The sequence below is a fragment of the Notamacropus eugenii genome, chromosome 1, assembly GCF_028372415.1.
Source record: "Notamacropus eugenii isolate mMacEug1 chromosome 1, mMacEug1.pri_v2, whole genome shotgun sequence".
In the NCBI taxonomy this organism is placed as follows: domain Eukaryota; kingdom Metazoa; phylum Chordata; class Mammalia; order Diprotodontia; family Macropodidae; genus Notamacropus; species Notamacropus eugenii.
The window spans coordinates 365,121,598-365,133,917 of record NC_092872.1 but is presented as its reverse complement, the minus strand read 5'-3'; the positions used below and the strand labels follow the sequence as shown (position 1 = coordinate 365,133,917).

The 12,320-nt window shown below is 36.1% G+C and overlaps 1 protein-coding gene across 11 annotated transcripts in view; it reads left to right on the top strand.

The window, feature by feature from the left end:
• The window catches only part of FAM13B (family with sequence similarity 13 member B), a 176,753-nt gene that overhangs the window by 74,469 nt on the left and 89,964 nt on the right, over nt 1–12,320 (top strand). For all 11 annotated transcript variants that reach the window (XM_072630340.1, XM_072630345.1, XM_072630346.1 and 8 more), the window contains exon 2: nt 12,136–12,302. The gene's annotated coding sequence lies outside the window, so the exon portion shown is untranslated. The remainder of the gene's footprint in view (nt 1–12,135; nt 12,303–12,320) is intronic.

The window sequence follows — 12,320 nt, the reverse complement described above, 5'->3', positions numbered from 1 at the left end:
TTTCACATGCTCCAGGAGAGGACAGAACATTCCAGTTAAAATGCCCTGATATGATTCATATAATGCAATGTTCTTTTGCAGTGTAAATAATTACCACTAAATTGTGATGCCTTATAGCTAATTCATACCTTTTACCACTGAGAAAGAGATTCTTACTCTTTTTCCTTAACCTAGCCGTAGCCTTTACATGATAGCTTGACTATATAATTTATTGAACAGATAGCCGTAAGCTGTGGGGAAAAATTAGGTTAGGAACTGCACTACAAATACAAAGCTTCTGCCACTGTTTTAAAGTAGAAAAAAAGGTTTGATTAAAATTTAGACTCTTTAGAGTTTTTAACATGTAAAGTGATTAAAACAGTTGATTTTTATATCTTTTCTGTATTATTTTGTAATGTAGTTGTAATTGCTTTTTGGATATCATACAAGTCTAGCTCAGACTGCATTTAGTATATAACTTACAATCTTAGTGTTGCTTGAGGCTCACAATAGTTACATAGCTAGCTTAGTATCAGAGAAGGTATTTGGACTTTACTTCTCCTTAACTCAGAGTTTGACAGTCACTTCATTATTTCATGTAGTATTCTTCTGTTGATTATGGGCTAAATACTATAGTAACATGAAGTTTGAGATGCATAAACATTTGAGAGTTTGGCCTAACCAGAAAGGGAAAAAGGAGGTGGGTAGAGAATGTAGAATGTCTTTTGATCATTGAACTGTGCAATTGGATAGAAAACCTATACAGTTCATCCTCAGAATCCGCTTTGCTATAATAGAAGTCACTTTACGAGGATTTTTAAAGTTTTATCTATGTTACTAACATTTTCTCTGACGTTTTAAAAAAATCTAGACAATACAGTGCATAAAACCCTAATTTGTAGTATTTGCTGATTTGAATTGTAATTGTTTAGATTGAAAATTTAAAAGTCAGTGAAAACTGGTACAAGTTGGCTCCCTGCCTAGGACTAGTTATTTAACCTTTCTGAATCTCTTTCCTCATCTGTAAAATAAGAGAGTTTTGAACCAAGGTCCCCTCTGGCTCTTAAGTCTTTTATTATGTGTCATTCTCCCTTTTAATGAAACCCTGAAGGAGGTTGCTGCTAAATGGAAAGATAGCTTGCAGTTTCTCAGAAAACAAAGCAGTTTGTAGAGATGATTCTATTATGTGCCTCCAAAGGCAAGAAGAACCATCATGAATGAGCTCTTTGCTTTGCATGGGCTCTTTCATTACAGTGCTTATGAGGAATATAAGCAAAAAGAAAACCACTCCATTGAATGTTAGCTCCTTGAAGGCAGGGACTTTTTATGTGGCTTTATACCTAGCACCTGGCAAAATGCCTTGTGTAGTAGATGCTTATCAAAGGTGATTGCAGTTTGTGTCAGTATGTGATACACAAGAAGAAATTCTGTGGAGAACTTGGTGAAAACTTACTAAGTATTTTATATACCTTGATATTCAGTGAATTCAGAGCAAAGGTCGACCCTGGAGTTTACTGAGAAAAATATTGGAAAAGATGATTTTCTTTAAGAAGGGTCAAAAGATGCAGTGAACATCATTCCTCTTTATCCCCAGTTCCCAAAATGAATGATTATAATTCAGGGTTGGGAAACCTGTGGCCTTGAGGCCATATGTACTGCTCTTTGACTGAATCCAAACTTCACAGACTAAATCTCCTCAATAATAGGATTTGTTCTATGAAGTTTGGATTCAGTCAGAGGGCTACACTTGAGGAACTAGAGGGGCCACATGTGGCCTTGAGGCTGCAGGTTCCCCACCCCTATACTCTGTATCTTAGGCAGGGAAAAGGGTAATTATTATTGAGATAACAATTTAAAATCTGTTGTCTGTATAGCCAGAATAACTTGACTCATAGGATCATAGATTTAGAGCTGGAAAAAGATCTTGTTACATCAGAATCAACATCAAATTAGAAGAAAGGATAAAGAGGAAATAATTACATTTAAATAAGTTGTTGACACAAAAATAGGAAATGGATGAAGGAAGACAAGACTGACTTGACTATTATCCTTTCCTAAAGAAGGTTAACTTTTATAAAGCAATAACTACACTGAAACTGAGAAACTGTTTTAGCCATCACACATTTGCCAAGAAGTGTAAGAGTACAGCTAAAGGCAACAACCCTAGGTTAGAATATAAATTCATTTACATAGTGTTTCTAGTGCTATTTTGTGTGTTTCACTTAGACAAAGCAGAGTTCCTAACAAACATTCAGATTCCCTGAAGTATATTCCTCCAGAAACATAACTCCACTTAATTTTGATGTTCAGGAGCATGTTGGAAGATTGAAGAATCTCATGAAACAGAGATTAGCAATGGAGGGGAAGAATGAGTTTGCAAAAATTGTGTGTGAGATTCATTTAAGCCAGGTCATCACAGTATCACAGTAACATTTAAATGTGAAACTGGAAGGACAACTAACGGAAAATAGGACAAATTTCTTCATAACAAAATATTTTTTGTCAGTGACAGTAGAGATAATCACATTTGTACTCTTAGTTCACAATATGCTTTATGAAATAGAAATGACACTGAAAATCAGAAAAATACTGCTGGAGCAGCCTTAAGAAATCCATGCTGAAGGCACTGGTTTTGAAAGCAAAGATCCATTTTCAAGATCTGTGAAAGGCAAAAATGGTCTTGCATGCAATGAAACCAACACTGAATTCCTTTTTTTGTGTCTCTAAAGAGAATCTATAAGCTCCTCTTCAGTTTTTCTAGGAAAAAAAAAATCACAGGTACCATTTGTGTACTTTCTCATCTCAGTTTGAATGGGTGTAATTTATATACCTCTGGAGAGCATCCTTAATACAAGATGTTTAACAGATTCTTATTAACATCTTTTCTCTTGTGTCATATAGATTTCCCCCATTTTTCTGTCCCTTTGCCTCCCAGAGTATCTTCCCTATATCAGAGAATTTTTTAAAAATGAAAAAGGAAGATGAGAAAAAAATTCAGTGAAATTAATACCTAAAAGAATCAGACATGCCATATTCTACACTTGTGGACCCTTGTCTCTTCAAAGAAATGGGGTTGTGTCTTCTCATATTTCCTCTTTGGGGCCAAGCTTGTGCTTTATAATTTTACAACATTTTTTGATTGCTTTGGGGTTACTTATGTTGTTTTGGCCATAGTATATATTGTTTTCCTTCTTTAAAAAAAATGCATCATTTAGTGAAAGTCTTTCCATTCTTTTCTGTATTCACTTGATAAAAACCAAAACTATTAAAGCTTAAAAGTGCACCAAGAGTTTTGGGATTTCCTGTATAAGGGAAAATGCAGGTGTTTATAAACAATTTTCTGGAGTAGATTTCCTCATGGTCACATTTAACTGGAGGATTTAGAGAATACAAATAAACTTGATTTATGGTTTTGTTGATTATAGCAAGGCATTTGACATCTTAAAGGTTCCATTACATATTTTCCACGTATATCTTAAGATCATACGGGATTCTTTGATGTAGGTGTAGCTATGGAAAACTGTTCAGTAATCCTCTGATTAACAGTATTTTAAGGCATCAAACACACCAAAGATGTTTGCTACTGTCATGGAACCACAGGGGTTCACGGGGAAGGAGGGATGACATTGTATTGATTGTATTAAGCCCCCAAATAGAGTCTCTTTGATGAGATAAACAAACACAGGAAAGAGTTTAGCCCAACATAAATAAGAAAATTCAAGTGGATGAAGGATATCTGTTATCCAAATTATATATAATTGGATGAACAACCCATTAAGTTAGCCGAGTCATACACTTATCTTGGACAAACACTTCAGATGGATGGATCATGACTGAATTGGAGAAAGAAAGTGGTTTAAGTTATATCTTGGAATCTACAGTGCTTCCAGCTATTGCCAAGCTATTCCCTAACAGAAAAACTCAGCTCTTTTAAACTTTTTTTTATCATGAGCTTAAAAGTCATTAACATAGTTGAATATTTTCATATTATAAAGGACAGAAAAAGAGGATTACATTTTGAATGATGAATCTGCTATGTACACCTTGTTTTTTAAAGTACAAAAGCTTTAACACAGAAGTACCAATACAGCCCTTCCTGTCTGTGTGCTCTTTTCAACTTGCTTCTTGTGTCTTTCCCTCTCTTCTTCTTCCCTCCCCTCTTCTGGAAACATCTTCATTATCTGTCCTCTGGAGTTGTGACTGGTCTTATCTTTCAGAAGTTTTCCTTTACATTATTGTCAGTGTATAAACTTTCCTTCTGACTCTGCTTATCATACAATCTTCATAGGGTTCTCTGAATCCCTGCCTTTAGTAATTTCTTAAGTGGCAATAATATCCTATTCCATCCATATTTCATAATTTTTTTCAGTGATTTTCCCAGTCGATGGATACCCCATTTCCAGTTCTTCGCTATAACAAAAAATACTGCTGTAAATATTTTTAGGCATATATGTCTTTTCTTTCTTTGATGTAGAAGTCTAGCCATCCCAAGCTATTCCTTACCATGGTAGGGAAGCCTACCCAGGATACTAAGACTAGTAGTGGTATCACTGAGTCAAAGAGTTTTATAGTTTAGTGATTTTTTAAAACTAATTCCAAATTGCTTTCCAGTGTGGCTGGAATCATGAATGTTCGCAGTTCTACTAAGCGTTGAGCTGGCCTGTCTTCTCTAACAGGTGTAATTTTCCTTTTTAATGGCCGTTTTTTGACAAATCTGATGGAAAACCTTTCTTTTTTAGTTCTAGTATATAATAGTGAATGACATAGCATCACATTCTCCAAAGAACCAAAATTTATTGGTGATCCAGAAGACAATAGAGATATGATTGGTGGGTAAAATTAGGCTATAGCATAGTAAGTTCTGATGAAGACTTGAATGCAAGAGATAGCTAGGATATAAGATGGGGGAAAGGCCTGTAGAAAGGCTCAGAGATAACAGTTAAATAACCAAAGTACTTCATTGATACCCTTGTATTCTGAGCTGGCCCTGACTCAGGCTAGTTCCTTGGCAGTTTATGTTTGATATTGGAATGAAATGAGACACTCATAGGGCATTCAGTAGTTAACAAAAGGCTATTTACTTAGCCATAGCAAAAGGCTATTCAACAAATAAATGCATTGAGGACTCCAAGTTGTTTTAGCTGACCCAAGCTCCTCCCTTGCCTCTGAGTTGCCTATTGTGGTCCTCTATCCAAGTATCAGAATGTGCCTGGAATTCCTCTTGGCTCTTTTGTACCCCAGTACAAGGATTAGATATTAGCCTTAGCCTTTAGTTCTCTGAGGCAATCAAGTCTTGAGGATGGCTTTATTACCTATTAAGGAAAACCTAGCCTAACTTTTAGGGCATCTAGGTATGAAGTCGATAGAGTGCCAGACCTGGATTCAGGATGAATTTAAATTTGACTTTAGACACCTACTAGCTCTGTGTAACCCTGGGCAAGTCACTTAATCCTGTTTGTCTCAGTTTCCTTATCTTTAAAATGAGCTGGAGAAGGAAATGGCAAAACACCTCAGTATCACTGCCAAGAAAACCCCAAATAGGTTCACAAAGAGTCTGGTATGACTGCAAAAGGAGTGAAGCATTTTTGGGGGGGGGGGGGAGAAAGAGAGAAATATTACGGCAAAAAGGGAGATAGAACTGCTTACTGATGACTAACACTGGAAGATTATCAAATATGAGTTTATCCATAGCTAGGAAATTCTTCATGAAAAGTCATTAATCAACTTGGTTAAAGTGAAATCTTTAGTGCTTAAATTAGGTTACATTATTTCATTTGTATGGTTAAATCTTCAGATGCAAATTAAACTCTTCTCTGCCTAGCTAGTTTCATGAGTTGTGCCAAAACAATTTATTGCCTATAGTTAACTTTCTGGTGATAGACTTTTAAAAAAAATTTAGCTATTCTGGACCTCTGAAGACAGTAAATTATATTGTATTATAAATTGTAGTCTTGTATTCAAAGCATTAAAAGGTTAAATGTCAGCAAACACTAACATTTCAATATGCAGAAACCCAGAAAAGGTTGCATATGAGGAAACTATAGTTTTGAAAAATAAGTCTATGTTACATTTTATGCTGCATTTACCAAAATACCCTGCTTGTCTTTGTACCGTACTACTCACAGTGTTCCCAGATTGATATTGGACCTTCAAGATCTTTTTTTCTGCCGACCTGCACAGCCGTTCCTCACTCAAAAACAAAAGTCAAATGCAAGTCATGTCATTATTTCTCTGATGGCATGGTCTTCTTCGGCAACAAAGGATGAACACACATTCTGCAAATTTAAGCCTGATTATCTCCCCCATGCAAGTGAGTCAGCAGAGTAGGACTTTCTAGCTTTGTTTATGACTATGGACAAGTCACTTTGCCACTCTATTTCCTTATCTGTAAAATAAGATAATACTTCAGTTGACTAGCTCCTGTTTTTGTTTGTTTGTTTGTTTTTTGTTTTGAGGAAAGAGCTGTGTAGACCTTGAAGTGATAAAGAAATTTTAATTGTAGTGGAGGAAAATGAAGCAGTCATACGCCAGAGATAAGTGAACATATGGGAATGTTGAATTCTAAAGGATCAGATAAAAGATTATCGCATTTTCTTTTGGGAAGGCAGCTTGAGAATTTTCCAGTACCACTTCTTCATTCTGAACATATTTAGTCCAGATGGGTAATCTTATCAGTGATGGAAAATGTCAACAGCTTCTTTCTAATTTTTATAGTCTTATATTATGTCTCAATGCCAAGTGACTTGCCCATGGTCACTCAGGATGTTAGCAGAGGCAGAACTGAAGCCACACATATCTTCTGATGCCAAGGGCAGCCACCTCTAGTCACTATGCCATACTTATTTGATTTTTAGGCATATATATATATATGTTTTACATAGAGATGAAGAAATTGCTTCAGTAAACCTAGTCAGTCTTCCTGATTTTTTTCTCCTCAAATTCTTTCTGTATGATAATCCTTTTAAAATACTATATTAATTAGTGCTTCTCTGTTAAAAACCAGTGATTACCAGGTTTGTACTGTATTGTCAAAATTCTTGCTTCCTGTCTTTTAAGATCTTCCATAATCTATCCTTATCCTATTTGTTCAATTTAATTTACTTAGAAGACAAAATTCTCTCACAATTTCCACTCTAGTCAGTCTGTCCTCTTCAGTGCCTCACATTTGTATATTCCTTTCTCTCTTCCTTTGTTTCTGATGTTCCTTTTTAATCTGGATTACTTACTTATTCTTTATGGTCAGACTTAATTTTTAATCTCTTACAGGAAGACTTAATACAACTTTAGCTTATAGTGATCTATTTTATGCAACAGTACCAAACAATTTTATGCTTATTTATTAATGGTCTTATATAGCTTGCTAATTTATTTTATGTTCACTAGTTTTGTCTTCCAAGCTAAATAGATTGTAAGATTCTTGTGGACAGGGGCTATGTCATATTTATATTACCCACAATGTATAACATAGTATTGATGCTGTACTTAATAAATACTTGTAGGTAAGTGCCAGAAGTGGCTTAACTTTAGAGGAAGAGACCCCAATTAGGATGCTTTGATCTTCCTTGACTTCCAAGGTAAAGATAAGCAATGGATACATAAGGGACTATGTTGTAACTAAAATTAGTGCAAGAAGTATGTTCTTGTTTTGTAATCTTTTTATATGTTCCTGATGGTGATTGGTGTTGTGTAGCCTTGATATATTACACATTCTTTCTACGCTTTTCCTGTCTTTTTTTAAAAAAGGTACTGTCTTCAAGCAGGGATTGTAAACCTTCTGAAATTTCTAGACAGCAACCTGGTACTAGCTCCTTTCTACTGGTTGACCCTTCATGAGACCCAGAGCAAGTAGATTGCCAAATTTAGTGACTGCCAAATTTAGAAGATTCTCCATAAAAGCCATTTTTCTGTTCTGCCTCTCAGCACTCCCTTTTTCCTTATAGGTGTGGGGGGAACAATTTAGGTAGAGCTGTTACCAGTATACCTATGGGGGAGGATAATAGTAGAAATAGCACTGCCAAGACTTTTAGCTCCTGTGGTAAATGCCAGCTGTACTGCTGCTTATTGCTTGTATTCCACATAGGAATGGGGAAAGTAAAGCCAGAAATCTTTTGTCCCCTGTTTGGGCACTGCCCACTAATGCCAAGATTAGGAACAGGGTTATGGAGACAGGAGCTAAATCTTGAAACACTGGTAATGAGGATACTTTAGATACCTGGGCACAGGGGTGGGTGCAGGCTTGGGCCTGGACAACTTCCATTCAGGGGGTTTTGTCATCCTGTTTATCCAGGTATGAAGGGTTCACTACTTTGACTCCTAATCATGGTGCGGTGTGGTAGTAGGAAACATCTAATTCACATCACATAAACTTCCACTCTGACTTGATCCTTTCGTCTTATATTTAGGCCCTTATGAAGATCAGAAGAAGGGGAGATAGGTGAAGGGATTATGGGAACAATAGTGTTTCTTCTCTTCTCCCTCAGTATTTGATAGTTTCTCCTTCCCAAAGGTATTGTGATAGTGTTCTTCTGACATACACAGCTTATGTTGCTGGGTAGGCATTAATTCTCATTGTCTTTGCTTGTTTGTTGTGAGTCCTAGTCCTTGGACTAGGCCTCACCCATCATGGTGTAAAGGAGAGCTATCTGGAGTCATACTTGTTTGTGGACAGGAATGGTGGTGGAGATGGGATGGAAGGAAGAAAGAGGTATGTGCAGAAAGATATTATATTCTCTTCCTTTCTCTCTGCAAGCTTCCCCATTCTTAGCTCCTAGACCAACTATGGGCTAACTTAGTTAAAATTGGAAGCTACCATGTTTTTCATAAGAGTGAGCTCTTGCTTATTGTCCCTTAGATTGGTGTCCTGGGATCTCTATTTCTTCCCTCCTCTATTTCTCTCCCCTAACTAAAGGAATCTTCGTCTATTTTGCCTAACATGTAGAAATTACTAGAGTATGGCGCTGCCCCATACCACTCCCCTATTCCCTTTAAGTTCCCCCAGTGCATGTGCCAGGCTCTTCCTTGTCTTTCTGTGACTATTTGAGTACCCACTATATGTAAAGTAGTGTGCTACATTGTTGTTCAGTCCTTTTTAGTCTCATTCTACTATTCGTGACACCATTTGGGGTTTTCTTGGCAAAGATACTGGAGCGGTTTGCCATTTCTTCTTTTTTTGCCATTTCTTCTTCAGCTCATTTTACCGATGAGGAAACTTAAGCAAACAGCGTTAAGTGTGACTTGCCTGGGGTTGTGTAGCCTAGTAAGTGTCTGAGGCCAGATTTCAGCTCGGGAAGATGAGTTTTCCTGACTCCAGGCCCAGCACTGTATTCACTGCACCTCTTAGACTTATTAGGTATTCCTTTGTACTTAAAGTCAAGATAGGAAGGCTCTCTCTGTTTTGTTAGCTAAAATATTATGCTACTCATGACTTTCAATAATAGTGCTATCAATAAACCTTGTACCAAGATTAAGGAAAACTATAAATTTGGAGTGCAACAAACCATAATAAAGAATATGTACCTTCTGGTCCCTAAAGCTTTTGCAAGGGCTGAGAAGTCCCCTTTAGAATTCTACATCTCTCTTTATTCCATTATCCTCCTGCTTTAACCTGTGACTGTCCTGTGTTGGTGTGTTGGTCTGTCAGACTCAACAAACTTCTGACGTATCTGTTTCTGAGGATACCACTATGGCCCCAGTCGTTTGATTCCTAAATTAGGAGATATCTTTTATTCTTCCCTTTCTCTCATTTTTCTCTTCCCCTTCTCCCCCCAATCAAATTAGTTGCCAAATCTTGCTCATTTTATTTCAACATTTCTAAAGTCTTTTTTCATATAGCCATCATCTTACTGCAGGCTTTTATTACCTCTTGCCTGATCTGTTATCCTCTTAAAGTGCTTCTAAGTTTTCCTCCTTTTCTATTTCTCCTGTGTGTCTTCTACACAGATTCCAGGATTATCTTCCCAAGGCACAGATCTGGGCATATTTCTCCTGTGCTTAAAAAAAATCTTCATTGACTTTTCTTTGCCTGTGGTAGTAGTTCTGGGAGCCCTGAGAGATTAAATCACTTGTCCAGAGTCACATGGCCAATATGTCAGAGGTGGACATTGTGAATTTAGGTCTTTCTGACTGAAGTTCTGTCCAGTTCTCTGTGACTCCTTCTTGTAAAACTCATATTATTTTAAAAAAATGCATCAGGGTTGGCTGATTGACATTAGCTCCAGTCCCTTCCTGTCACTATCCATAGGAGTTTCAAAAGAAAATTATTTGAATATCAAAAGATTAAGATGAATTAATTGAATATTTTCATAACAGTAACCCTTTTTATGACCTTGGTCAAACTTTTGATGTGAAGGATATGTCCTGTTGTGATACCATATAATTTTGTTGGAAAAATGCCTTCCAAAAATCAACTTGATTTATTCTTCTAAGAATCAGCTCATTGTCATGTCTTAAATTTTGTAAAAATAAGATGAAATATGCTAATTTTAATAATTTTTAGTTTAACTTTTCAAGATAGGGAAGAAAAAAATCTTTGATTAGAGTTATTTATTTTGAAAGGTTAGTCCTCAGTTTAAATTGTTTCACTTTCAAAGGGCCTTTTTCCTTTACCTCAGAGGAGAATCTCTGATTATCCAAAACTATTTTTCCTCAGATAGTTTTCAAGAAATAGTTGTTTATTAGTGTTTATTGCAAGTGGCAATTGGGGCTACTGCAGAAGAACTTGTTTTTAGTTTCTTTTGCTGAAGAGAGCATGTAGCCTCCTAAGACTATTCCTCCTACAGAGTTAAGAGTTATGTATTCTGATTAAATTTAAGGCGATGTATCTATTTCTACACATTTACCAACAGTTGTAGCTGTTAGGTACCACAGCAATGAACATGAGGTCTATCGCTAGCACTTGTTCACCAGCATGCATTTAGTCAGGTTTGGGATGCTAGATTTGCCCACTATAGAACTGAGCCGACTGGCGAAGAGCCTCGTTAATTACCATCACTCCCTAGCCATTTGAGCTAACCAGATTTGTGAGATTTCCTAAGTTGACAGTGACAAACATGTCTTAGAAATCCTCATTTATTGGAATAAGCTTAGAGGCTTTTAACTATTTTTTCACTTTAATTTCCTGTATGTTGAAGCAGTGTTTTTCTGAGTCTTAATAGAATTCCATTAAAAATCTTAAACCAAAAACTAAGTGCTTTAAAAGGCCTTTAAAAATAATTTTATGCTTTGAAGTTGTTTTTTTTTCAGTTTAATAGTCCACATGTTTAAACAGGCAGTTCAGGATGTTTGGGAAATAATTATCTGTTGAAAGACATGTTTATGAACATGGCTTTACTTCCCCACAATTTTAATGTTCCTCCTGGGGGTTATAAATTGTGAGTATAATAGACTTTTGAAAGCCACACCATGTGATGCTTCTTGCTTACCTGAACTCTTGAGTGCTACAGTGTAGCTTGCTATTATTTTTAAAAACTTGATTTCTGGACTGTTAGAAATAAAGTACGTGTGTGACAGATTGACCTTTGTCTTCTAATAGCAGTTTAGGCAGCATAATCAAAGCTGTGCCGGTGTGTGTGTGCGTGCGCACATATACACACACCTGTATATACATATGTATAGAATGTAGAAATGTAGTTCCACTTTTAATGATATGAAGCCTATTCCATTACTTTCTCTTTGGAAAACACTGGAAACCGTATTAATTACTAGTATAGGCTAGGAAGAAGGAATAATTTATATTTATTTTAATATAGGTCTTCTTCCTCTAGGCTATAAGTTGCTTGAAGATAGTTCTAGGTCACATTTACCTTTGTGTCTTCTGCAGTACTTGAGGGAATGAATGTTAGAAGAATATGGGACATACATGGAACAAGAAAAGAATTTTTAAGTGGAATTATTCCTTAGGCTGTATTTTGCTGTGTATAAACTGTTTTTATCTATTACTTCTGTCAGTAAATTCTGATGCTTTTTAGTGGTAAAAAGCATTCAGCTTACAACATGAACTTGGAATTTGCTTTACCCATTTCTTAAGGGGCACAAATAGACTAATCATTCAGCATTGTCTAAAAGTAGCTTTGTGGATAGATTTTTGTTTGTTTTACCTTTTTTTTGAAAATGAAAAGTGATCTAAAAATCGAAATAATTTGCTTTTTCTTATCCTAGATTAACTGCTGAAGTACTGATCGAGTTCTGCGTTTCTTCAATGAGGAACTACAGGCTCATCTTCTGCCATAATCTCAAACAGCCATAAATGACAAAAGGATGCTTGCTCAGTGAGGGTAGCTGGTGCAGAAACCATTTTTTAAACTTAGGTGTTTAAGTACTCAAAGGTAAGTTTTCTAAAATGG